General features: G+C 40.1%; 1 long non-coding RNA gene across 5 annotated transcripts; it reads right to left on the bottom strand.

Annotated features, from left to right (window-relative positions):
- On the bottom strand, positions 1–26,430 carry LOC140633028 (uncharacterized). 5 transcript variants are annotated; one of them, XR_012030663.1, is made up of 5 exons: positions 26,294–26,411; positions 18,746–18,912; positions 16,794–16,873; positions 16,199–16,357; positions 13,487–13,818 (listed from the first exon to the last, which is right to left on the bottom strand). It is a non-coding gene; the product is annotated as an uncharacterized lncRNA (long non-coding RNA). The 5 variants fall into 5 exon arrangements; XR_012030664.1 differs by lacking the exon at positions 16,794–16,873; XR_012030666.1 differs by lacking the exons at positions 13,487–13,818; positions 16,794–16,873; positions 18,746–18,912 and adding an exon at positions 1–235 and having other exon boundaries at positions 26,294–26,430.

Genomic DNA, 26,430 nt, shown 5'->3' with positions numbered 1-26,430 from the left:
CATTCTTTCAGTGACAAAAATAAAGGGATGAGAAATAAAACACCTTTTATATCAAGGAGCGGTCAGCCACAGCCTATCTGGGTGGCTTTGATTGGAGCTGTCATTGATCCCCTTGAGCCTCGCCTGCTTCTGAGTCACATTTGGATAGCAAGCTAATGTGGGGGAGGGGCCAGCAGTGTCAGAATCCGGCAGGGAAGACTGTGACTCCCTCAGAACTGCCTCAAAGTATGGATTCCTGCGAAGGCAGAACAAAGCCAGGGCAAATATTGGATTCTGAACGTTGGTGACACCTTCTCCCCAGAAAAGATTTCTGTCTGCAGATAGTGATCTATAACTCAGGGGGAGGCAGGGTGAGCAGGAGAGACATGTTGGCCTCTGTTTTGAAGAGTCTGAGTGTCATGTTGGGCATGAGGATTTCAGTCTCAATCCCAGGATGGGTAAACGTCCATCGTCCAGGAGCATGCTTTTCCGGCTCTGCCTTACTTATCATGAGCTTGAAAATACCCACATCCCCACATTCATTATAATTCATCTGTAACTGCACACGAACCTGTTTGAGGTGTGGTTGACTAGTTGACCTCATTTTACATTTTGTAGACACTTAGTCAAACATACATTACATTTGATTTTACAGATTTCTCTCATATTTGGGAGCCAGTGCCTTTTGTTTAGGGTTGCAAACATTTTGCAGGCCCTCAAAAAGCCATAGGCTGTTAGCATATCTATGGTTTCTATTTGAGAAGATGACCCAGTAGGCAATGCTTGGCTGGATTTTGACTCTCACAAATGACTAAGCTCTCCTTTTTTGGAGCATAGCAGTGAGGTCACAAGCATAGATGTTAAAAATGCCAGGAGTCTTGATTTGGGTTCTTCCAGAAGTAGATCCCAAGAGAAGAATTTGAGAGCACAGGGTTTATAAACGGGACAGGGAAGAGCAGCCAGTCAAATACAGGAGGAGTCGTCACCACAGATACATGGGACTCCCTCCCACTGAGGACTCGGGAAGTCAGAGCAGAACACTCAATGTAGAGTGAAAGCTTCTGGAAGCCGAGGAAGCCATGTCCATCTACTGACTCCCTGTCTGCTATCAACTAAGTTTTCCAGGGAGTTGGCAAACTACCACTCCCCACTTCCAAAGCCAGAGAAAGAGCCCAAGACAGAGAATCCACTCTTCTTTCAAGCAGCCTTGAGCATACAGAATTGCATGGTAACAAGACATGAGCACAGATCAACCCTCCCCATTCTACCAGGACAAATAAGGAATAACTGACATAGATCCTGACTGTAAAATATAAAACAAACAAACAAAAAAAACCGACAAAGCAAAACCAAACTCCTCCAAACCAAAGGGTTTCAAAGCAAAACATTTCAGTTATTCTTTAACCTTTTCTCAGTAAATCCCAACTTCTTAGAATTTCCTCCAGTGTTGGAAGACAGCACACTCTATCAGTTGAGCATACGGTTAAGTAGTTTTGGGGCTGTGTGTGAAAAATATAAAGTCACACTGGAGCAAGATGCTCATACAGTGTGGGGCATGAGTGGGGCATGAAGACTTGGAGGCTGGCAGGCACTGGATGATTCATGAATCACACTGCACACTACTTCTGGCTCATCCTGTCCTATTTCAATTTCTCTTTTTCTTTCTCCTTCTCTATCTCTACCAAGCTTCCTTAGCTTGATTTGAACGATGTCAATTCTTGTACAATGCAACAATTCTGTATAAATTTACAAACTCCACTCCTAATATAAGAACCAGACTACACTCAACCATTGTAGAATAATGTCCTTGCGATTCTTTGTATAGGATGCATCTCTTTGTTGTCCAGTGCTGACTATATTGATTTAATTTTTTTTCTTTTGCATCTATACTACCTGCCTCTCCCCACATCAAGCTCCCTTGAGACTTGATAACTTTACTTCCACAGTATATGTCATTGACCTTAACATATTTCTGATTGGTTGAATAGAATTTAATTTTCCAAAGCTCCTGTTACAGCTGGTTCAATCTGTGTCACTCTTTGAGTTTCAAAGACTTAATTGTGGGTCCTTTGGTTGCCAATAGTAGCCTGTGCTTAATTAAAAAGGAGCAAGAACAAGGAATTATGAGATGCCTACCAGCCAGATGCAAAACATCTCTAGTGATCTCAATTATGACCTATTTCTCGAGGGCAACTACCACATGGCCAAACTCCTAACACCTGTTCCTATGCACCTCTATTCAAGAGCCAAACTCTCAGGAAAGACTCTTTGATTCGCCTTGGTTATTCTATTCTCACCCTGTGGCTAAGACCAAGTGGTGTCTTAAGCTGTCTCTTTCCCAAAGAAAAAGTGAGCACTATATGCAGATGAAGGAATACCATACTGACAAAAGCAAAGAAGCTATGATGCCCACCACAGTCCTGTTTTCATAGTATTTTATATAAGAGAAGATTTTTAAAAATTTAAATTCAATTTGCCAACATATAGTATAACACCAGTGCTCATCTCATCATGTGCCCTCCTTAATGCCCATCACCCAGTTAAGAGATTTTCCCTCAATTTTCCTGCTCTGGTTTCACTTTCTGATTTTGAAATGAACATATACACCTTCATGATTATTTTTTTTAAAGCTTATGAAAGAAATAGACATGCAAAGACCAGCAGTATGGCAAAGAAATTAAAATATTGAGCACCGGCTGGATGCCAGACTTTTTATACTTATATCCAGAGAGTCCTGTAGCATAAACTCTTGTTTTTCCAATTCGTTTCTTGAGCTCCTGCATCTCCTGGAACCAAGATGTATACAATATTTCCCTCTTGACACTTCCACTACGCGCTCTTTAAATTGTCCAAGAGCCTCTTGGGATTATGTTGGCCCAGTGGTTTTCAACCAGGGACAACACTGCCCCACCTTCCCCTCAGGTCATTGGCCAATGTCTACAGATATTTTTGGACATTGCTGGGGGATGGGAAGTGGGCTGCTCTCAGCATCTCCTGGGTAGAGGCCAGAGATGCCTCCACACATCCTATAGTGCTCATGACAGTCTCCTACAATAAAGAATTATCTGGCTCTGAATGTCCATTGTGCCAAAATTGAGAAAGCATGCTTTAATCCCAGGTGGTCAACTCTAGCCCAAACACCAAGCAAAGAGACCTGATAAGGTAATCAATGGAATACCACAATTGCTTATCTCTACCACGTGGAGTCACTATTAAGATTGGTCCAGGGCAGTCTAGTCATTCTTTCTGCCATGAATCTCTACTGGTAAAAAATGGTGCCCCATATTGGCTCTTTTGGTTCACATTCACACATTCATAGGTTGTTTCCTAAAGTCCAACAAATGAGTCAGGGAGACTGGACCTGAGATGTTTCTATCTTAGCCATAGATAAATTTTCTGCCCTGAACTTGAGGGTTTAGCTGAGCTAATACCCTGGACTTTGCCTCCCGAAGCAGAATTAATCCTGCAGACAGGTTCCTACCACGGGTTCACTGTTGATCAGATTTCAGACCCTTGAGGGCCTTTGCCTTTTGCTTCTTCTGTCCCATCATTCTGCTTGACGAGAGCCAGACATCATATTTCTTCAGTTGCTCGTGCCTTAGAGTTGGCTGCATGTTCAGCATGAATTTGGCTACCCGCAAGCAAGCAAGTGACCTTGGCCCTAGCCTTGGCTCTCTATCAGTAAAGTGCTGGGTTAGGTTGCTGGGGGTTTTCTGAATGAAAGAATGTGTGTCTATCAGTTTTTCCAAGTTTTATCAGATCTATGAACACATATTCTTAGTCATATTGTCAATATTTTTCTTTTAATGGACTCACTAAATTTACATGCTCAATAACATTTTTTTGAAAAGGAAGCTTTATTCACTTTCACAGGTGGAAAATCAGTTGGCATAAATAGGAGGTAGGATAAGAAATAAGTTTGATGCAGATAAAACAAAAATCTGTTATTAAATTCTAACCGAATGCTGTGGCTTGCTAAGAGTTCGGAGCCACAGGTCCACCTGTGGTTCTTCAGAACAGTAATGGGCCAGTGTTAGAGAAGACACACTAGGACCCCTGGAGACTTGTTTTTTCTCTATAGCTCATCAGAGGGACAGGATGTGGGCTGACAGGTTGTCTTGTGACGGCCCGATATGCTCGTACAGCCAATCACTGTGGCTCATGTGTTACAGGTGTCCCTGCTATCTGAAAGTAGAGCATTCCTATGAAAACTTTCTTAAGCCGAAATCGAGTAAAGCGAAGAAGCAATTACTATTAATTTATATGGAAACATTTTTGACTGCAAACCCAACAAATAACCTCTCTTAAGCTCTTCTGAAACCTTAGGACACATCTTGCTGGGATGCACAAAATAGATCAGGATAAAGCACAGATGCTCACAGACACAGTTCAAAGCTCTGGTGGCTAGATGAAGAGACACTGATTGGAGTTTCCAGGAAGGAGCTTGGCCATGGCCCTTCTGGCTCCTCTGGGTATACACTGCTTCTATGATCACTTCTTGGGAAGCAAACTCTGAATGCTAATTTTTATTTTTTGCCCTTTTTTTTGGGGGGGGGGCGTAAAAGCAAAAATCCTCTTCAGATTTCTTTTAGGTATTGAAAGCAGGTACTAAAGTAAGTCTTTTGTAAAAGTGAAGTGGTGAATTCGAGCTTTCGAAGAGCAGGGGATACCTGTATATGCATCCTGTACTTTGGGAATTCTGGACTTTATGATCCTTAAGGGCTCTTTAAGCTCTAGCCACTGGCTTCATCTTCGTTGTTTACATTACAAAATGGCCTAGAGGCACTAATAAGAAGGCTTCCTGGGAGTGCTGTACCTCTGGGGGCAGCAGGTGCTCACTTCCTGTGGATGGGCCAACATCTGGTGGCCCATCCCATCTGATCTGTGAAAATCCCCAGTTCTTCAATCAGAGATAATCCCCTTGGTTTAAGCCTTCTTGTTCTCAGAAAATGTGCAGATTTCCAAGTGGCCACGGGGGGCGATCTCTCTTGGGGCCATGTGCCATTTACAGCACCCCAGAACTGAGTGTATCAGTCCTTTCCCGGGAGGGAGGACAAGACCCAAGCATGGTTAAGAAGGAAAAGTGTCTGAAGTCAGGCCAAGGTGACCAGCCAAGGAAACAGAGGTAAGCTAAGCCCAGAGTCACTGTTTTGCCTAAGTCCCTACTTGGTTTCTTAGTACTATCTTCAGCACGGGTAACACTCGGTTTGGTCCCCAGGAAGGGCCACCATGAAAGCATTGGAAAGAGGAACTTACTGTTTGGAACTGATAGCACAGAGGCGCCTGGGTGGCTCAGTTGGTAAAGAGTCTGACTTTTCATTTCTGCTCAAGTCATCATCTCAGGTTGGTGAGATGGAGCTTGGAGTTGGGTGCTGCTGGGTGTGGAGCTTCCTTGGGATTCTCTCTCTCTCTCTCTCTCTCTCTCTCTTTCTCTCTCTCTCTCTATCTCCCTCTACCCCCTCTCCACCCCCCTGTGAAAAAAGTTAAATTAAATTAAAATCTATCAAGCACAGAGCCTGGTACAGAGTGAGCAGCTCCCAACTGTTACTATTATTATTACTATTATATTTTCCTTGACTAGTAATCAGTTACTAAACTTACACCCTCTCTGTTGTCTTTCACAACACTTGAATGGGGCCTGACCCCAAAAGAATACCAACAACATAATCCAAATTTTAAAAACTCTCATAATTGGTCCTAGGGCCTGTGCCAAGTACTTTATATGTAGTTTTATTCCACCCATCCAACTACCCCATGGAATTAGATGCTATTGGTGGTAGCCTCATTTTAGACTTGAGAAGACTCTCAATGGCTTGGCCAAGTTGTCCCTGTGAGTAGGTAGCTGAGCTTGGGTTCAGTGCTGGCTTCCAACCCAGTCCTTCTCCAGCATTCCCTCAGATGCATTGAAGTTAGAATAGGAAGTGGACCATATTTCCATTTCTCTGGGACAGAAGTCCCTATGGCTTGGTTTTCTTTTGCAGACCCTATAGCAGAGGTTCTCAGACCACCCAAATCAATAAAATTACCCAGAGAAGAAGATGGAGGTAGTCTCGCCTTTAACCTATAGTTAAGATCTTCGGGGTGGGTCCTGGGAATGTGTATTTTTGAAGAGCTCTCCTAGCGATGAAGCCAGACTACAGCCTGTGGGGTATTTCACTCTAGAAATAGTGGAGTAGGGATCCCTGGGTGGCGCAGCGGTTTAGCGCCTGCCTTTGGCCCAGGGCACGATCCTGGAGACCCAGGATCAAATCCCATGTTGGGCTCCCAGTGCATGGAGCCTGCTTCTCCCTCTGCCTGTGTCTCTGCCTCTCTCTCTCTCACTGTGTGTCTGCCATAAATAAATAAAATAAAATTAAAAATTAAAAAAAAAGAAATAGTGGAGTATACTAAAAGTTTATTGAAGGGATATGTTCTTCCGTAATTTGCCAAGGATGAAATACAGAGTCTCAAGATAGGAGAAGATTTATGTTCTGTAATCCCATTAGGCAGCAAACCATAGTCTTCAATTCTTTTTATTACTGTTTTCCTTCTTTCCATTTTGTATCATCTATCTATCCATCTATCATCTATCTATCCATTCAACCATCCACCCACCTATCCATCTATCATCTATGTATCTATTTATCACCTCTCTTATTAAGTTTTTTTTTTTTGTACAGAATCTGCCTATCTGCTAGGATTATCTTTTCTATCATGAAACTGGGATGGTATTTGGGTTCTGATGGTAAGAAATTACAGAACCTTTTTGAGAAGCAATGGCATAAATATGAGGGATGCCATCAATGTGTCCTTTCCCTAACTGGGAAGCATAGAAGGATGACTTGTGGTGGGAACTGAAATGACTGCTGAGGGACTGAAGTGTTAGGCGTATGGCCAGGCCCCATCCTCTCTACCCTCTGCCTCCCAAATCTGCTGAGACCAGGCTCAACTTGTCTTATTTTTTAATTCATTCATGTTACCATTTGCCCATGCCTATAACACGCTAAGGTGCATCCAGAGTTTGGTAGGCGACTCCTCAAAACTGAAAAGATTCTTTTTTGGATCCATCCTTAGGGTTGACAAATGATTTCCTCCCAGAGGAGGAGACTGTCACAGAGAGAGGGTGATCGAATAAAACACGGGACAGGTAAAGTACTCCAAGGTTCTATGGAAGGAATGGCAGTGTCACCTGGAGTTCTGGGCCACTGTTCCTTTCCATGGATCTGGGCAATCAAGGCTTGATGGTGCTAAGAAACCCTGTGACTTTTCATTTCCCAGGAAGCCAGACATTCAAATTCCCCTCCTTTAATTTGTACTCAGGCATGCAGTGAGGGCGCTGGTGTATGTAAGGCACTGGGGAGCTCACCTTGCTCTCCAGCTAAATTCTCAGCCCCCTAGTATGAGATGTATGCTGGAGTTGAAATTCTGAAAATATATCCCAAAGTCACCAACCAAATACACACAGAGGCATTCTTTCATGGATCTGTATCCTCCAATGAATGCATTTTCATTGATTTCTGATGGCCTCTTGGTAAGCTCCCTTGAAAGTCAGAGAAAGACATCTTTTTTTTTCTCCCTCCATTTTAGCCTAATGGAGGTCTTTCTCTGCGAGAAATCAAACTAGGGAAATGGTGAGCCAAAATCATAATTTTGCATAAAAATTGTAGGTTTTTAAAAAGAGATTTTATTTATATATTCATGAGAGACACAGAGGGAGAGGCAGAGACACAGGCAGAGGGAGAAGTGGGCTCCCTGAAGGGAGTCCGATGCAGGGACTCAATCCCTGACCCAGGGATCACGACCTGAGCCTAAGGCAGACACTCAACTGCTGAGCCACCCTGGTGTCCCTGTAGGTGTTTTTAGTAATGCTTAAGGATTTCTGATAGTGACTGAAGGGAAAAACATTTTGCATAATCACTAAACTGATGCTTTATAAAAAGCAGATTCTAGTTCTACATTTTTTAAAAAGATTTATTTATTTATTTATTTATTTATTTATTTATTTATTTATGATAGAGAGAGAGAGAGAGAAAGAGAGAGAGAGAGAAAGAGAGAGAGGCAAAGACACAGGCAGAGGGGGAAGCAGGCTCCATGCCTGGAGCCCAACGCGGGACTCACTCCCGGGACTCCAGGATCGCGCCCTGGGCTAAAGGCAGGCGCCAAACCACTGAGTCACCCAGGGATCCCCAGTTCTAGATGTTTTTAACAATAACATTTCTAGAACAATGAGTTCTAGTGGAAAAATGGCCAACTGTTGGAGCACCTGGGTGGCTGAGCTGGTTAAGTGCTTGCCTTCTGCTCTGGTGATCCCGGGGTCCTAGGATGGAGCCCCAAGTCTGGCTCCCTGCTTAGCAAGGGGAGTATTCCTCCCTCTCTCCCTGCCCCCACCTCCTGCTTGTCCTGTCTCTCTCTTTCAAAGAAATAAAATCTTAAAAAAAAAAAAAAAAAAAGAAATTGGCCAACTCTTTTCACTAAAGGATGACTCTTTTTTATTTTATTAACAAGGATTGTGCTTTTTTTTTTTTTTTTTTCTTTTAGGATGTCAAATGAGGAGAGCTCAGGTCCTCCAGTTTTTCATTCCAGAAAATATTCAGTACAAAACTGACTAGGGTTACTGCAAAGGTGGGATAATTAAGTGATTGCAAGAGTTTGTGCCTAAATATTATATTTAAATCACCATGTTGGCCCAGACAAGGATGGTGAAAATTGAGTCCTGTTCAGATCTCTTGTGGTTGGAGTCAGAATGAGAAATAGAGTGGGTGTCTTGGTCACAATTTAAAAAGAGCTAAAATTCTGCAGTTAGACTGGGCTTGCTTTTTTTTTTTTCCTGTGTTAGGAAAATCTTTGAGAAAGAATATAATTTTGAACTAGATTGTCTTTAAAACCAAGAGGCAAAAAAAAGAAAAAAAAAAGACGGAGCAGTTCTTTCTTTTGCTAAAGCACATCAAAAACAATGTCCAGGTTTTACAGGGGAATGATTTTAAATATCAAAGGAGACCACCTTTGCCCTTTTCTTTCACTCACATGACTGTCAAGCCACAGGCACCCCATAAAGTCCTATTGCATAGCCCTTTCCATCAGCAACAGAAAATGGAATTTAGGGCATTTATAGAGTGACATTGTTGTGGCTGACAAATTATCCATGCCAAGAACCTGTTGTGACCGCTGATTGAGGGCCATGTACATTTCCTATAAAAGCAGTGTGAAGGGTACTGAGTTCGAGTTGTGCAAAAAAGTTTTGAAAGAGATAGAGTATTGTAGGTACTCAGCTGCTATGACCACTTTGAAACATTTAATCAGTACGCCGTTAAATTTAGCTTTTATTTTTATTTATTTGTTGATTGATTGATTGATTTAAAGATTTTCTTTATTTATTCATGAGAGACACACAGAGAGAGAGAAGCAGAGACACAGGCAGAGGGAGAAGCAGGCTCCATGCAGGGAGACCAATGTGGGACTCGATCCCGGATCTGAGATCACGCTCTGAGCCAAAGGCAGGAGCTCAACTGCTGAGCCACCCAGGTGTCCCTAAATTTAGCTTTTAAAGGGTTAATTCCATAAAATGCTAAACGTCCTGGACATGGCTAGAAGAATCTGGTTACCCCTAGGATAATAGAACCTAAATCTAGATGATATTTAGAAATCATCTAGTAAAACTCACACATTTTCCTGGTGAAACAGGGGATCAAAAGAGGAAGTAATTTGATTACAATCATATAGGGGGTTCGTGGCAGAACTGGAAGTCTCCTGGTTTTCTGATTTAGTGTTTCTTCTGTCTTAAACCACCTAAGAAACCACACTGCCTCACCCATGTGTACACAGGTAAAGGATTCCAAAACCTTTATCCATCCATCCATCCATCCATCCATCCATCCATCCATCCATCCATGCTTCATCTGTCCATTAAAATAAATAACATTTATCGTCTATCTTCTCTGTTTGGGGCATTCTACTAGATCCTGGGGGTGTAAGAATAAAGGATGCCATCTGCATCTTTGAGAAGCACATCACAAGGGTTCTCTGCTGAAGTGTTGCACAGTTTCCAGCAGGAATGCAGAGGGATCTGATTGGAGGGAATCCAAGAGGGCCACCCAGGAAATCTGATCCTCACAGGATAGGGAGTGTGGTCCTCCAACATGGTTCTTCTTGAAAATTCTTTTGATTTTTTGAGTTCCTTTGCCTTTTCATATGTATTTTAGAACCAGTTTGTTAAAACCTACAGAAGCATGGATACAGCACTTTCTCTGTAAGGTAAGTAGTGACGTCCCCTGTTTCCTGCTTGGTTTTAGTAAGAAATCTTCTCACTTTTTTTCTTGGTCATTCTCAATAAAGGTTTGTTAATTTTGTTGACCTTTACAAAGAAGCGATCTTTCTTTTCACTGATTGTCTCTGATTTTTCTCTTCTCTATTTAATTTTTTTCCACTCTAACCTTCATTATTTCTTTCTTTCTGCTGGCTTTGGGTTTGCTTTTCTTTTTCTAGTGTCTCAAAGAGAAAGTTTAAATTACTGATTTAAAATATGTCTTTCTTTCTTTTTTAAATATAGGCATTTACAGCTATAACTTCCCCTCTGAACACTGCTTTCACTGAATCCATCCCATAAGCTTTGATATGTTACGTTTTCATTTTTATTCGCCGCAAAGTATTTTTCAGTTTCTCTTGTGAGTTATTTGTTGACCCGTTGTTTAGTTAAGAGTGTTGTTTGCACAGATTTACAAATGTTTCAAATTTCTTTTGATTACTGGTTACTAATTTTATTCCATCATGGCTAGAAAATATATTTTGTAGGATTTCCATCCTCTTAAATTCATTGCGCCTTGCGTTATGGTCTAACACATATGGCCCATCTCACAGAATGTTTTAAGATCACTTGAGAAGAATGTGTATTATTCTGTTGTTTTCGGGTGGAGTATTCCATTAGACATCTGTGAGGTCTAGTGGGTCATAGCATTCCAGTTCCTTCATCTTCTGTCTAATTGTTCCACCCCTTGTATAAAGGGAGGTATTTAAGTCCTTGGCTATTATTACAGAAATATCTATTTTTCCTTCAATTCTGTCTGGTTTTGCATCATAAATTTTGAGGGCTCTATAAAAGATGCGTATATAGATGGTGCATCTTCATGTTGGACTGACCCTCTTAGCAACACGAAATGTCTTTGTGTCTAGATTCTCTACTTTTTAAATCTTTGAATGATGCTATCATTGGAAATTTTATCCCAATGCGTAAGACCTGTTCCTAATCTTCTGCTACCAATAACTTACTATATTGCTTTTTGAACCAATGGTTCAAAACTTGTTTGCAACAACATTCAAAACTTGTTCTTATAAAGTCATACCCTCAGGAAGAATGACTAAATCTGTTTCAAATGTCTTTGCCCTCTTTCTTTATTGATTCTGTCAGGTGACCTCTCTCCGCATCCCCAACCAGCTGGCCGAGGTTATTTCAGGCTAATTTGTTTTCCTGAAATAGTACTGTTTGTTCAAAATAAAATATTTGAGAGAGCCTTTTACAACATGAGAGACTCTAAGCAGATTTAAATATAATCCAACTCTCTCTTATCAATAAATAATTTTAGAGAAAAAAACAACAACTTTGCCTGATTTTCAGGCACATACAATCTCCAGCTCTACATATTCTTGTATTTATTCTCCTTCATAAGGAGGTTCAACTGATCACACATCGTGCCCTATCTACTCCTTCTTCTTCTTCTTCTCTGGCTTTCTGGTGCTTTAAAAGTTTCCCCTTCCAGGGCACTGGACCTTCTGAGGGCAAAGTCTTCATGAGTAGCATGTGGGTTCTAGCTAAGAATGGAGCTTGATGTCCTGGTCTCAGGAGAGCCTTGGCTGGGCCTCCCAATCTGCTTCCCATCCAGACTCTATCAGATAACTAGCAGGCTTAGTCTGTTAACAGAAGCATAGCCTTATTTTTCATAAAGATTAATTTTCCCCAGGACACCAGAAAAGTATGGCTCATTCAAGGCCAGCATCCACCATTGTTAGAAACTCAGTGCTTGATGTTCTTCCCAGCATCCTAGAGTTTCAAGGCTGGCAGGTCTCAAGATAATTCTTTCATAGCATGACTGACAGATCCTTCTGTTATAGTCACATGGAAATATGACTGGGCCCAAAGACATAGGCTTATTTTCAATGTATATATCCAAATATGACCGAGAAATGCACATTTTAGGGACACCTAGGTGGCTCAGTGGTTGAGTGTCTGCCTTTGGCTCAGGTCGTGATCCTGGGTTCCACATCGGGCTCCCCACAGGGAGCCTGCTTCTCCCTCTGTGTGTGTCTCTGCCTCTCTCTGTGTGTTTCTCATGAATAAATAAGTAAAAATCTTAAAAAAAAGAAATGCACATTTAAAAAAAACTGGATCATCTGGCTTTAAAATGCACATCGAAAACAAGAGTGCCAGGGAGACTGTCAAGTATGCCCTGTATTCAGGACTTCTAGTTTACTGACCTCCAATCCTCTTCCTACCTCTTTTCTAACCCCAACACTTATTATCCCCCTTTAAGAGACCAAACTGCAGAACTGTACAAGTATTGCCTGGATTAAAAGCAAGATTAAAAGAGAAATGACACCTGTGTTTAGATATCTAGGAACCCGTGAGTTGGAAGAGAATATAAGCTTAGCTTGTACGACGCCAAGAGATAAAACTGGAGCTAACAGAGATTATGTAGATTCAGATCTATTTTAGAAAAGTTTTCTATTTGGCAAGAGTGTCCAAAGAAATAATTGTCTGCTTTGGGAAGTAATAGCTCCCTGTCTCCGGGGACACTGAAATATAACTTTGATGATCGATCATTAATTTATTATTTCACGGTGTGTATTTGGAATTGGCTGCTGTGAAGAACGCAGGGTCCCTGACTGCTCTCATGGAGCTTCCATTTTAGTGGGGTGGAGGGCAGAGACCATAAACTAAAAAACATCAGATATTTTAAAAACGTACATTGTGATGCATGCTAGAAAGGTCGAAGACAGGCTGCTATGGTCGGGAGTGAGAGCAGTCCCGTTTTCCACCATTTCCAGGATGGTTTTGAAGGGAATCAGACACTCCTTTGGGTGTTTGTTTCCTAACAATTCTGGGACCATGATTCTATGACTCAGCAATGGGAATTTCTTGATTGCTTTGCTGCCCAGGAATTCAAGATGACCCAGGAAATTTTGGGTCCAGTTACCTGGAAATTTGATAGAGTTCAATAGAGATCTCTGAAAGTCAACTCTTGACATGAGAGAGCCAACTCCCTGAAATTAGCAGGAATCTTGTTTGCTGCTGGTTTTTGGTCTGGGTTGGACTTTTCTGATTTTGGTCAAAGGTCATTGTGTTGATTTTTTTAGCAGAAAGAGTCTGATGAAAAGAACTGGCCTGCTCTCTAGATTTCTTTTGAAAATCACCTTCCAAGTTCTGTCCTGGACTCAAGCCCTTTTGGTTCAATCATCTATAGCTGGTATGGGAGAGGTGAGGATGCAGTCATATGTACGTTATCCTACACATATTCTTAGCTTGGCCCACAAAGGGGTTTTTGTTTGTTTGTTTGTTTGTTTGTTTGAGCCAGCATTTAAAATTGGGTGTTTTACTTAAAAATCCAGACTTCTGGTGTTGCTTGGGAAATTGAAGATCTGTCCAAATATGCCCACATTCCCGTGTGGTCACATCAGCTAGGGACATAGGGCAATGGCATCCTTGGGACGGGGTGTGAGCTCCTCAGTTCCCTTTAGTTCTTATTCAGCCCAGTTCACTCATTTCTGTGACCTGCTTGGCTCCTGGAGGCATTTGAGGTTTTTGATTCCTGATCCGTGCATTTCTGGGCCTGGAGAGTGGAAATGCTGTTTAATGATGAATCCTTTATGACCCTGTCATATTGTCAATTTGAAAAGAAAGAGTATCATTGAAACGTAGCCTCTCAGAGCTGAAAAGATCTTTAAAGACCCACTCTCCAATCCAGCCCAAATCCCTGGTGAATTCAAGGGGAAACTGAAGCCCAACGAAGAGAATGCTTGCCCACGGTCACATACTGAGTTGGTGACATCAGTAAGGCTCCACGGGGAGTTGCCCATACACTCAAATCCCATGGTAACCATTAAATTTAATTGAATCCAAACCAATTTAAGAACAGATTTCCATACTGGAAGGATTTTTTTTTTCCTTTCTCGAATGCATTGGCAATGAGTAAAGAAAGGAAAAGAAGGAAATGCTGTGTTCTTTGTCAGGCCCATGTGAATTTTGTTCACGACCCAGAAAAACAATCTCCCAGATAAAAATGTCTAAATGTCTCATCTTAATCATTATCTTGTTGATTAGTACTTAACATTTAATCTAGAAACCCCAAAACAATCTTAATCTCTGTGGCAAATATCTCCGGGGTGGCCAATGCCATAAAGATATTAAGCTCTCTTTATGTCTTCTCAGGTGTTCGAAAGGAGGAGACTCTCAGTATTTGTTAAAATGGGAAATGTTCTTTGTATCCAGAGGGTGAGCTTAGACTTTGGACTCAGTCTTCATCCTTTGGATTTGGCAACTAAAAGTGAGAGTACGGCTACTCCTGATGCCTCCCTGGGGAAGAGTGAGTTGCTAGGGGGTCTAGGTGAGATTCCAAGAGGCTAAATAATGCTGAATGCCATTAATAATAATGATAGGGGTTCCTGGGTGGCTCAGTTGGTTAAGCATCTGACTCCTGATTTTGGCTCAGGTCATGATCTCAGGGTTGTGAGTTCGAGCCCTGCATCGGGCTCCCTGCTGGGCATGGAGTCTGCTTAGGATTCTCTCTCTCCCTTTCTTTCTGTATTCCCCCACCCTCCTGTGTGCACACACACTTTCTCTAAAAAGAATAAATAAAAATAAATAAAAATAAATGATGACAAATAATGACAACAAAAAAAGAATAAATAAAAATAAATGATGACAAATAATGACAACAAAAAAATCCAGCTACATTTAATGAGTATTTACCAAGTATCAGGCTCTGTTCTAAGACAGTCCCATCTATTACCTCATTTAGTCCTCATACCAACCCGGTGAGGAGGGTCTGTGATTATCCCCATTTAGGACACTGAGTCACCAAAAGGCAAAGGGATTTGTCCAGAGCCTCAGAACCAGAAATGTTAAACCTGGGATGTAGGACCCTGGTTCCAGAGCCCAAGTATTTCACTAATACTTTTTTTCCAGAGGCAAAAATGTCCATTTCTGAAAATTTCTCTCCACATATTATATGGAATAGACAAAGCCTCTTAAGTCACAACTCTTTAGACCTATGCTTCCCAGAGTGGTAGCCCCTAGTCTCCTGGAGCTATTTACACTTAAAATAATGGAAAATTACATAAAATTAAAAATTCAGTCCTCAGTCATGCTCAGCACATTTCCTAAGCTCAAAGGCATGTATGGCTAATGCCCACCCTGTTGACATGGCAGATGTAGAGCACTTTCTTCATGGCAGAAAGTTCTCTTGGACAGCACTGTTATAGATGAAAATTTGAAACTCAGAGAGGCAAGGAACTTGTCCAAAGACACACAGCAAGACCCAGGATTTGAAAATCATGATGCCATCTTAGTCTTTTTCTTGGTTCTTTGTTGCCTACCCTCAACTTATGGCCTCTGCATCTCTGCAATGAGATTTTCTGTTCTTCGGGGGCAAACAGCACATCTTGAATTTTAGTTGGGTACCACATTCCGGCCTCCCAACCCTCACCCCCTTCTAGGGCTGCGCACACGGGAGAACCTCCACAGAGTGTCTTGCCTTCCTTTTTCTGCTCTTCACGTTCAAATGACGATGGGCGTTCTGGCCAGTATCAAGTCTCAAGTTTTAAGTAAGACGTGTTATTATAATTTTTTTAGGGGCTGGCCAACTTAATTGCATAAGGCATAGAGATAGTTTTTATTTGAAAGCCTCCGAGGGCTAGTATGTTGAGTGAGTAGAGAGGGAGTGAGCAAACCTGTAGTGTTTACCTTTCTCAGGGTGAGAGTGGGGGTAGGGCACATGGAGGCCTGGGCCGTCAGGACCTGAGAACTAACTTGGTCTTGTAAGAATCTTACTAGAGGTTTAGTTAAGTATATAGGCCCTAGAGATGGAGAGGTCTGGGCTGCTGTTCCAACTTCAGTAGGTGACTGCCGTGTAAGCTGAAATTTATGCAGACTTTCTGACCTGCATTTCATAATTGGTAGAGTTTGCCCTACTAGGGTCAGAAAACATTTTTGAGATAACCCTGTAGAAGGACAACAAAGACCCTGGCCTCATACCTGATAGCCAGTTATTTTCATCACCTCGTTGTAAATTCCTTATTATTTTCCCTCTCACTAAATGGCAAGCTCCTTAACGGCAGGGTCCGTGTCCACCTCGTTCACTGCTGTATTCTCAGGGTCTAGTTCCCAGCCCCACAGTAGGTGTCCAATAAGTATCTGTTGAAACAATGAAGGGATATCTTAGCCTAAAAAAATGTCTATGTTATAGGGACACGTAAACGTTTATGATTCAACTTGCCAGATGCATAAATCATCAATTATCACACCTTTGTAAAGCAGTTGTCTGTGCACTGCTTGAATACTTTCAGTGATGGGGAGGTTACTACCTTATGAGAACCTCTTTTTCAATATGGACCTCTCTGTTGGTCTTGAGAGTAATCACATGTCTGGCTGAGTCACAGATAGGAAGGGTCGTGCTCCTCAAATACACCCTGCTATGTTGCCCAGCCACCCAATTCTCTTTTAGTCTTTGTAGGAATAGGGTAGGACAATAGAAGTCTCCAGCCATCTTTGTGAGTTTCATGGCTATCACTGGGGGAAGGGAGAGAGGTGGAAAAATGAACCTAGAGAATCTGGCTATAAAACACATTACCTGCATTTATGGTCCTTGTGCCTCAAGGCCTGGGATAAAGTGAAGAAGGAAAAACATTCCACTCTGGCTCTCAGTGACCCCTAAAAGAAACCCCCCGTGGAGTCATTTAGGATAGTAATTTGAGTATAAACTCAAGCATGCGTTCCGAGCCTTCCCTTCATAAATGCAGGAGCCTCACGATGATCGGCACCAAATTGCTTGAAAATGTGGCCCAGAACCCTTCCAGATGAGGGGCCGGGCTCAGAGAAATAAAAAGTAAGGGGGCATGTTGCTATGGCATTAAAATCAAGGGAGTATGCATGAACCTCAAACTGTGCGCAGAAATATGTTCTTTCTATATGCTATGCCCATGAAAGCTAAGCCAGCAGAAGTCATTAAAGTGTCAGACAGGGAGCTGGGTGGGAAAAACACATGTTTAAAAGTAAACATGTAGCCCTGTGATAACTGTGTTCCCTAAAAAGCTAAAGATGATGGAGAGAAAGAAAAAAGAACTGGGAATAAAGAAAAAGTCAGAGAGAATGGGGCTGCCTGGTTCCTCAAGCACTTCCTTATAGTGTTTATACTTTGAGGACATGCCACCATTATCTCTTCATTTGTTGGAGCTAAGCACCCGAGATTCACCCCTGATTCTTCCTTTTCATTGGTTCTTGCATCGAATCAACACAGCAAGTCCTGAATCCTGACTTATCTCCAAAATATTACGTTGAACCATATGAAGTTGCCAATATTTTTTTTTTTTTTCTGGTGAAGTTGCCAATATTATATCTCCTTTGAACTACACACACGAAAAGTGGTAATTCCATATGATTCAACCTAAGTAATTTCACATCAGCTCTTTTGTCCGTCATTATCGCTACCATTCCGGTTCAAACCACCATCTTCATTTGTGTAGACTATGCTGCGGTCTCCAAAGGTCTTCATGTTCCCACTCTCATCTTCTTCCAGTCCCTTAATCCCACGTTAGAAATTAGAGAAGACCACACCAGTTTCCTGTTTAAAATACTTCAGTGTGATAAAAGACTTGTATGCTGAAAACTATAAAGCATTGTTGTAAGAAATTAAAAAGATCTAAATAAATGGGGAGATATACTATATTCATGGGTTAGAAGTCTCAATATTCTTTATTTCAAGTAGATTTATATAGATCTCTAGGTAGATTAATGCAATCCCAATCAAAACTCCAGCAGGTTTTCATTTTGTAGAAAAAACAAAGTGATTTTCAAATTCATGTGGAAGTGGAAAGGACCTAGATTACCCAAAACAACTATGCAAAAGAACAAACTAAAGGACTGACATTGCTTGATTCCAAGACCCCTTTAAAAAGCTACAGTAATCAAGAGAAACAGTTTTGGTGTAAGATAGAAAAGTAGGTGAATGAAACAGGTTAGAGAGTGCAAAAATAGACCCACCTATATGTGGACAATTGACTTCTGACAAAAATGGGAAAGCAATTCAGTTGAGAAAGCATAGTCTTTTCAACAAATGGTGGTAGAACAATTGAACAGCCATATACAAACTAGAAAAACAACAACCCCAAACAAAAAAACTCTATTCTTTACAACCTAAAAAAAAAAAAAAAGAAAAAAAGAAAAAATTAACTCAAAATGATTCCAGATCTATATGTAAAATGTAAAATTATAAAATGTCTAAAAAAAATAGGTTGAAATTTTTTTGACCTTAAGTTCATCAAAGATTTCTTTGATTTGACATAAAAAACATGATTCATAAAATAACAAACAAGATTTTACCAAAATTTAAGACTTTGGCTCTTCAGAAGATACTGCTGAGAAAATTAAAAGAGAAGATACACAGTGGGAGAAAAGATTTGGAAATTGCATATCTGATAAAGTACTTGTATCCAGAGTACACACACACACACACACACACACACTCATACATTCACATATCCTCAAAACTCAATAATAAGAATAATAAGACAACAACTGCGGTACCTGGGTGGCTTAGTCAGTTGAGTGTTCAACTCTTGGTTTCAGCTCAGGTCATGATCTTGGGGTTGTGAGATGAAGTCCTACATCAGGCTCAATCAGCAGGGAGTCTGCTTGAGATTCTCTCCCTCTCCCTCTGCCCCTTCCCCTGCTCACATGCTCTCTCTCTCTCTCTAAAATAAATAAATAAATCTTTAAAAAACCTCAAAAATAATAATAAAAAAGAACAAAAGCAGACACAGGGAAGACAATGTGGAAGGCAAATCAGACACAGGAAGTTGCTCAAAATCACTAGTAATTTGGGAATGCAAGTTAAAATCACAATGAGGTGCCATTACACACTTATTAAAATGGCTAAAATTAAAAAGATTGAATATATAAAATGTCAGTGAGGATTTAGAGGAATTAGAATCCTCTTCCACTGTTGGGGGGAACATAAAATGGTATAAGTACTTTGGAAAATAATTTGGCAATTTCTTAAAAAGTTAAATGAGTACCTATCACATGGTCTAGCCAGATCACTCCTACCTATTTGCCCAGGAGAAATGAAAGCTTAAGTCTATATGGTGTTCATTGCAGCTTTATTTGTAATAGTTCAAAACTTGATACAACCCAACTATCTATCAATAGATAGATAAAAAATTGTTGCATCTGTGTGTAATGGAATACTACACTTTTCAGCCAGAAAAAGGAATGATTATCATTACATGCTACAGCATAGATGAATCTCAAAATAATTGTGCTGAGTGAAGGAAGACAGAAAGAATATATACTGTGTGAGTCTATTTATATGACATTCTAGAAAATATAAGTGAATCTATCATGAAAGAAAGCAGATCAGTGGTTGCCTGGGGATGCTGGGGGTTGTGGGATGGAAAAAAGATAGAAGGAATTTCAAAGGACCAGGAGGAAACTTTAGCATGCAAAGGATGTTTGTTTTCTTCATTGTGGTGTTGCTTTCATAGGTAGATACATGTGTCAAAATGTCACGAGTCAATCATAAGCTCAATAAAACTATTTTAAAAATGCTTCAGTGGTCTACTGAACAGCTCCCTGAGACAAACCAATCCCTCTTGAGCCTTATCCTTGCCCCTCTTCTTTGCTTTGATTTTGGTGCTAACATTCATCTTATTTTATTTTTAGAGAAAGAGCACATACAATTGTGAGTAGGGGGAGGGTCAGAGGGAGAGAGAGAGAGAGAATCTTAAGCAAGCTCTGTGCCCAGTATGGAGTCCAACATGGGGCTTGGTCTCTTGACCCTGAGATCATGACCTGTGCTGAAATCAAGAGTCCCACACTTAACTGACTGAGCCAGTCAGGTGCCCTGCTAACATTCATTTACATAGATGTTTTATTGAGGCCCAAGTTTAAATAAACTCATTCAGTCTTTCAAGGCTGTGTCTTCCTGAGATGTCTGTGATTTTTTTCGGCAAAGGCTGATCCACAAGAACTTTCTTGTGAAGACGACATAGGCAAAAAGGTAGACTAGGAAGCTCCAAGTCCTTGTTCTCTCTGGAGACATAAAAACAAAGAAACAAAAAACAAGCAAAAAACCCCTCACAGACTTGCGAATATAACCTTGTGGGAGCTTTGGAAAATCATCAAAGATCTATAGCAATCAAAGAAATACCCAATTAAGAAGAAAACACGCACACAACATTAGGAAAGCCTGTGGCATTTTTGCTTGCCCTTGCTCTATCCCTTCTTCAAGAGCAGTGTGGTCTGGATATGAAGGAGACAGCAACTTAGTTCCCAATTCCCTTCCTTAAATTGGAGAGAGCAGAGCCGTCCTCAGTGGTAACATTCTCACCTATCTGGGGACTGCCAAAGAACTCATCTTTGTTTCACCTAACATGGATCTCAGGTGGGAAGAAGCAATGGATGCTACTTGGGGAAGCTGGAGGGAAACTAAGACTATGGATATTTGGATCAAGAGATCATGAGTAGAAACATACAATAGACCACTTAAGACCCCCAGGAGAAGCTGGTGAGAGATTCTAAGGGAAATTAAAGCTTTTAAAGGCAGCTCTGTAGACAGGAGAATCAAAAATGTACACAGGCCCAAGAAAGACTAATGCCCAGAAAAGATCTGAGAAGACCCTAAGCTTTCTCTTCAGGCTCAGAGCATGCCTAGCTAATTAGTTATGGACTTCCCTACTTAGTCTGCAAAGACAGGGAGCAAGAGCTCCTTTTAAAAATGGTCAGTTTGGGGGGCCACCTGGCTAGCTCAACTGGTTAAATGTCTGACTTTGTTAATTTAAGATTTTATTTATTTATTCAGAGAGAGAGGCAGAGCAAGAAGCAGGCTCCCCATGGGGAGCATGACACGGAACTCAGTACCAGACCCCCCGGATCACAACCTGAGCCAAAGACAGATGCTCAACCACTGAGTCACCCAGGTGCCCCTAAACATCTGACTCTTGATTTTGGCTCAGGTCATGATCTCAGGGTTGTGAGATTGACCCTGCATCAGGCTCCATGCTGAGTGTTGATCCTGCTTAAGATTCTCTCTTTCTGGGCAGCCCAGGTAACTCAGCAGTTTAGTGCCACCTTCAGCCCAGGGCGTGATCCTGGAGAGCTGGGATCGAGTCCCACGTCGGGCTCCCTGCATGGAACCTGCTTCTCCTTCTGCCTGTGTCTCTGACTCTCAATCTCTCTCTCTCTCATGAATAAATAAATAAAATCTTTAAAAAAAAATTCTCTCTTGCCCTCTCCTGCCCCACTCCCTCACTCTCTCTTTCTTTCTCTAGAATAAGTAAGTCAATAAATAAAATTAGATAAAAATGGCCAATTTTCAACAACAATAACAAATCACAAGGCACACGATGGAAAGGAAAACATGATCTATTCAGAGAAAGTAAAGTGGTAGAAATAGTTTCTGAAAGGCATTAGGTTTACTAGACAAAGACTTTAAAAGAACTGCTTTAAATATTCTTTTTTTTAAAATTTTTATTTATTTATGATAGTCACACACAGAGAGAGAGAGAGAGAGAGAGGGAGGCAGAGACACAGGCAGAGGGAGGAACAGGCTCCATGCACCGGGAGCCCGATGTGGGATTCGATGCCGGGTCTCCAGGATCGCGCCCTGGGCCAAAGACAGGCGCTAAACCGCTGCGCCACCCAGGGATCCCCTGCTTTAAATATTCTTAAAGAGCTAAAGGACAACAAAGACAAATAGTGAGGAAAATCAGGAAAATGATATATGGACAAAATTAGATTATGAATAAAGAGAAGAAATCATAAAAACAAAACAAACCATAAAAACCAAACCAGAGATTTTGGAGCTGAAAATTATAATAGTTGAATTGAAAAATTTACGAAAGGGTTGAGTAGCATACCCAGGCAGGGAGCAGGATGAAAGCAAACTGGAGAGTATGACATTTGAAATTATTGAGTTTGAAGAGCAGAAAAGAATAAAGAATTAAGAGAAGTGAATAGAGCATAAGAGGTCACAAAATGGACCAATATGTGCATTAGGGGAGTCTCAGGAGGTGAAGATAGAGGAAAAGGGCTAAGAGAACTTTCCTGAAGAAATAGTGGCTGAAAACTTCCCAAGCTTGAGTAAAAAAATAGAATACAAGTTGAAAAAGCTCAATGAACTTCATGTAAGATAAACCCAGAGAGATACATATTCAGACACATAATTAAACTGTTGAAAGAAAAGGATGAAGAGCGAATGTTGGAAAAAAAACAAGAGAAAAGTGACTCATCCTGTACAAGGGATCCTCAAAAGATTATGCCAATTACTCAGCAGAAGGCAGTGGGATGTTCTATTTAATGTGCTGATTGGAAAAAAAAAAAAAATCCTGCTAACAAAGACTTCTATATCTGGTAAAATTGTTCTTCAAACATGAAAGGGAGATTAAGACATTCCCAGGTAAACAAAAGCTGAGGGGGTGATTATTGAAAGAGCTGTACTATAAGATATTCTAAAAGGAGTCCTTCAGGTTGAAATAAAAGGATGCTAATCTCAAAGCCTTATGAAGATACAAGGATCTCTGGGAAAGGTAAACACACAGGCAAATATAAAAACCAATATTATTGAAATTTTGGTTTATGGGACTACTTTTTAATTTTTATAGTTTTTAAAAGACAAGGCATTAAAAAAAATCTATGCCAACAGATACACAATACAGAGAGACATAATTTGTGTGTGACATCAATAACATAAAATAAGTCCGGGATAGAGTTGTAAAGGAGCAGAGTTTTTGTATGCTATGAAGTTAAGATGATATAAATTAAAAATAGATTGCTATAATTTTGGGATACTATATGTAATCTCCATGAAAACCACAAAGAAACTATAAAATATACATAAGAGAAAGTGAAAAAAGCATCAAAATGTGCCACTACAAAAAAATCAGCAAACACAAAAAGGACAGTAATGAAAGAAATGAGGAACAAAAAAAGCTATAAGACACAGGAAATAAATAACACAATGATAAAAGTAAGTCTTTTCTTATCAGTAATCACTTCAAATGTAAATGGATTAATCTTCCCAATCAAAAGGCATAGGTTGGCAGAATGGTTGCAAAAACACAATACAACTAGAAGCTTTCTACCAAAGAGTCATTTTAGGTCCAAAGACATAACTAGGCTAAAGTGAAATTATGAAAAAGATATTCTATGCAAACAGTAACCAAAAGTGGACTGAGGTGGTTATACTTGTATGAGAGAAAATAGAAAAAAGCCAATAAAAAAAAGCCAACTAACCCAAAAGTTAGTTTCTGAAAAGATCAATAAAATTGACAAACTTTTTGCTAGATTGACTCTATAAACAGAGGAAAGATTCAAATTACTAAAATAATTGAAAGTGAGCATATTACTATTGATTTTATGAGGAAAAAATAACAGTAAGAGAGTATGATGAAGAATTGTATGCCAGTAAATTAGATAACCTGCATGAAATGCACAAATTCCTAGAAAAATCACAATCCTGCAAGCCTGAATCATGAATACAGAGCCTGAGTAGACCTATAGCTAGTGAGGAGATTGAATTAGTAAACAACAATATTCCAACAAAGGAAAGTTCTGGACCAAATGATTTACCGGTGAATCCTATCGAACACTAAAAACTGAATTAACACCAATCCTTCTCAAACTCTTACAAAAATAGGAAGAGGAGAGAACACTTTCTAATTCATTCAATGAGGCCAGCATTAACTGTATGCCAAAGACAAAGACACTACAAGAAAAGAAGACTTCAAATCAATATTCCTATGAATACTGATGCAAAAATTTTCAAAAAATATTAACAAACAGAATTCATCAATGTATGAAACGTGGATGACCACTTATACACCATGACCCAGTGGGATTTATTCCTGGAATGCAAGTATGGTTCAACAGATGACTATTATTGATGTATTACACCACGTTAACAGAATACAGGAAAAAAACATATGATCATCTCAATCGATGCAGAGAAAGCAGTTGACACAATTCAACAGTCACTCACGATAAAAACACTTCAACAAACTAGGACTGGAAGGAGACCATCTCGACCCAGTAAAGGCCATGTATGAAAAATCCACAACAAACATCATACTTACTGGTGAGAGACCCAAAGCATTTCCTCTCAATCAGGAACAAAACAGAAACATTCTCTTTTTCCCCTTCTTTTCAACAATGTACTGAAAGTTCTAGCCGGGTCAGTCATGCAAGAAAAAGAAATACAAGATACCCAAATTGAAAAAGGAAGAGTAAAATGATATCATTTCACAGATACTCTGATCTTATATATAGAAAACCAAAAAGATCCCATAAAGAAGTTGTTAGAGCTAATAACTGAATTCAGCAACATTGTAGGATACAAGATCAACATGAAAATTCAGTTTTTTTTTCCATATGCTAACAGTGATCAATCTAAAAAGGAAATTAAGAAAACAATTCTAGGGGCATGTGGGTGGCTCAGTTGGTCAAGCATCTCCCTTCTGCTCAGGTCATGATCTCAGGGTCCTGGGATCAAGTCCTGCATTGGGGTCCCTATTCAGCAGGGGATCCTGCTTCTCCCACTCCCCACTGCTTATGCTCTCTCTTACCCTCTCTCTTTCTCTCAAATAAATAAAATCTGAAAAAAGAGAAAACAACTCCATTTACATTATAATCAAAAATAAGAAAATACTTCAATAAATTTGACCAAGGAGGTAAAAGATGTACACACTGAAAACTACAAAATATTGCTGAAAGAAGTTAAGGGCATAAATCAAGAGAAGACATCCAGTGTTTGTGGATTGGAAAACTCAGTAGTGTTAAGACAACAATACTACCCAAAGCAATCTCCAGATTTGATTCAATTTGATTCAAAATCCCAACTATGCGTTTGAGAAACATAAGATTCCATCCTAAAACTCACATGGAATATCAGGGACTCTGAGTAACCAAAACATCTTGAAACAAAACAAAGTTGGAGGTATTAATTTTCTGATTTTGGAACTTCCTACAAAGCTACAGTAAGCAACACAGTGTGGCACTGGCATAGAGTCAGACATGTAAGACCAGCAAAAGAGAACAGAGTCCAGAAAAACCCTCACATGTCTGGTCTGAGGATTTTCTGCAAGGAAGACAATACCATTCAATGGAAAAGAGACTGTCTTTTCAATAAATGGTGATGGATAACTGGATATCCACATGCAAAAGAATACAGCTGGACTTTTCTGTTAGGCCATATACAAAAATTAATTCAAAATTGATCAAATTGCTCAGTGTAAGAACAAAAATTATAAAACTCTTAGAAGACAGCATAGAGGAAAAGTGTAAGGACGTTGGACTTGGCAATGATTTCTTTGATACGATATCAAAAACACAGGCCACAAGAAAAAAATAGATAAATTGGGCTTCATCAAAATTTAGAATTTCTGTGCATCAAGAGACATTATCAACAGAGTGAAAAGGAAACCCACAGAATCAGAAAAAAAATTGTAAAATATATAGTTGTGAAGGAACTCAGATCCAGATTACATAAAGAATTCCTACAATTCAAGAACAAAAACACAAAGACCCAGTTAAAAAATAAAAGACTGGACTAAAAGTCTTTGGATAAAAGTTTCTCCAAAGAAGATAGGCAAACGGCCAATAAGCTCATGGAAAGATGCTTGGAATCATTAATTGTTATGAAATGCAAATCAAACCCACAATAAGATCCCATCCTACCGCCATCACGATGACTATTTCTGAAAAAAACAGAAAGTAGCAAGCATGAGTGATGATGTAGAGAAGTTGGAACACTTGTGTGTTATTGATGGGGATGTAAAATGGCCGAGCTGCTGTGGAAAACATTAGGGTAGTTCCTCAAAATTAAACATAGAATCGCCATATGATCCAGCAATTCCACTTCTGGGCATACACCCAAAAGAATCGAAAGCAGGGTCTCAAAGAGATATTTGTACACTCATGTTCATAGCAGCATTACTCACAATAGCCAAAAGGTGGAAACAACCCAAATAGTCATCAACAGATGAACAGACAAACAGAATGTGATAGATACATACAATAGAATAGTTTTCAGCCTTAAAAGGGAATGACATTCTGACACATGCTATGGTGCTGACGAACCTTGAAGATGTTGATGTGAGGTAAGCCAGTCACAAAAAGATGTATGATGCCATTTATTCAAGGTATCTAGAATGGTCAAATTTGTAGAGTTGGAAAGTAGAATGGTGGTTACCAGGGGTCGAGGGAAGAGGGACAAT

The sequence above is a fragment of the Canis lupus genome, chromosome 5 (genome assembly GCF_048164855.1).
Source record: "Canis lupus baileyi chromosome 5, mCanLup2.hap1, whole genome shotgun sequence".
Taxonomy (NCBI): Eukaryota; Metazoa; Chordata; class Mammalia; order Carnivora; family Canidae; genus Canis; species Canis lupus.
The sequence above is the reverse complement of the archived record's forward strand: the minus strand, read 5'-3'. Positions and strand labels throughout refer to the sequence as shown.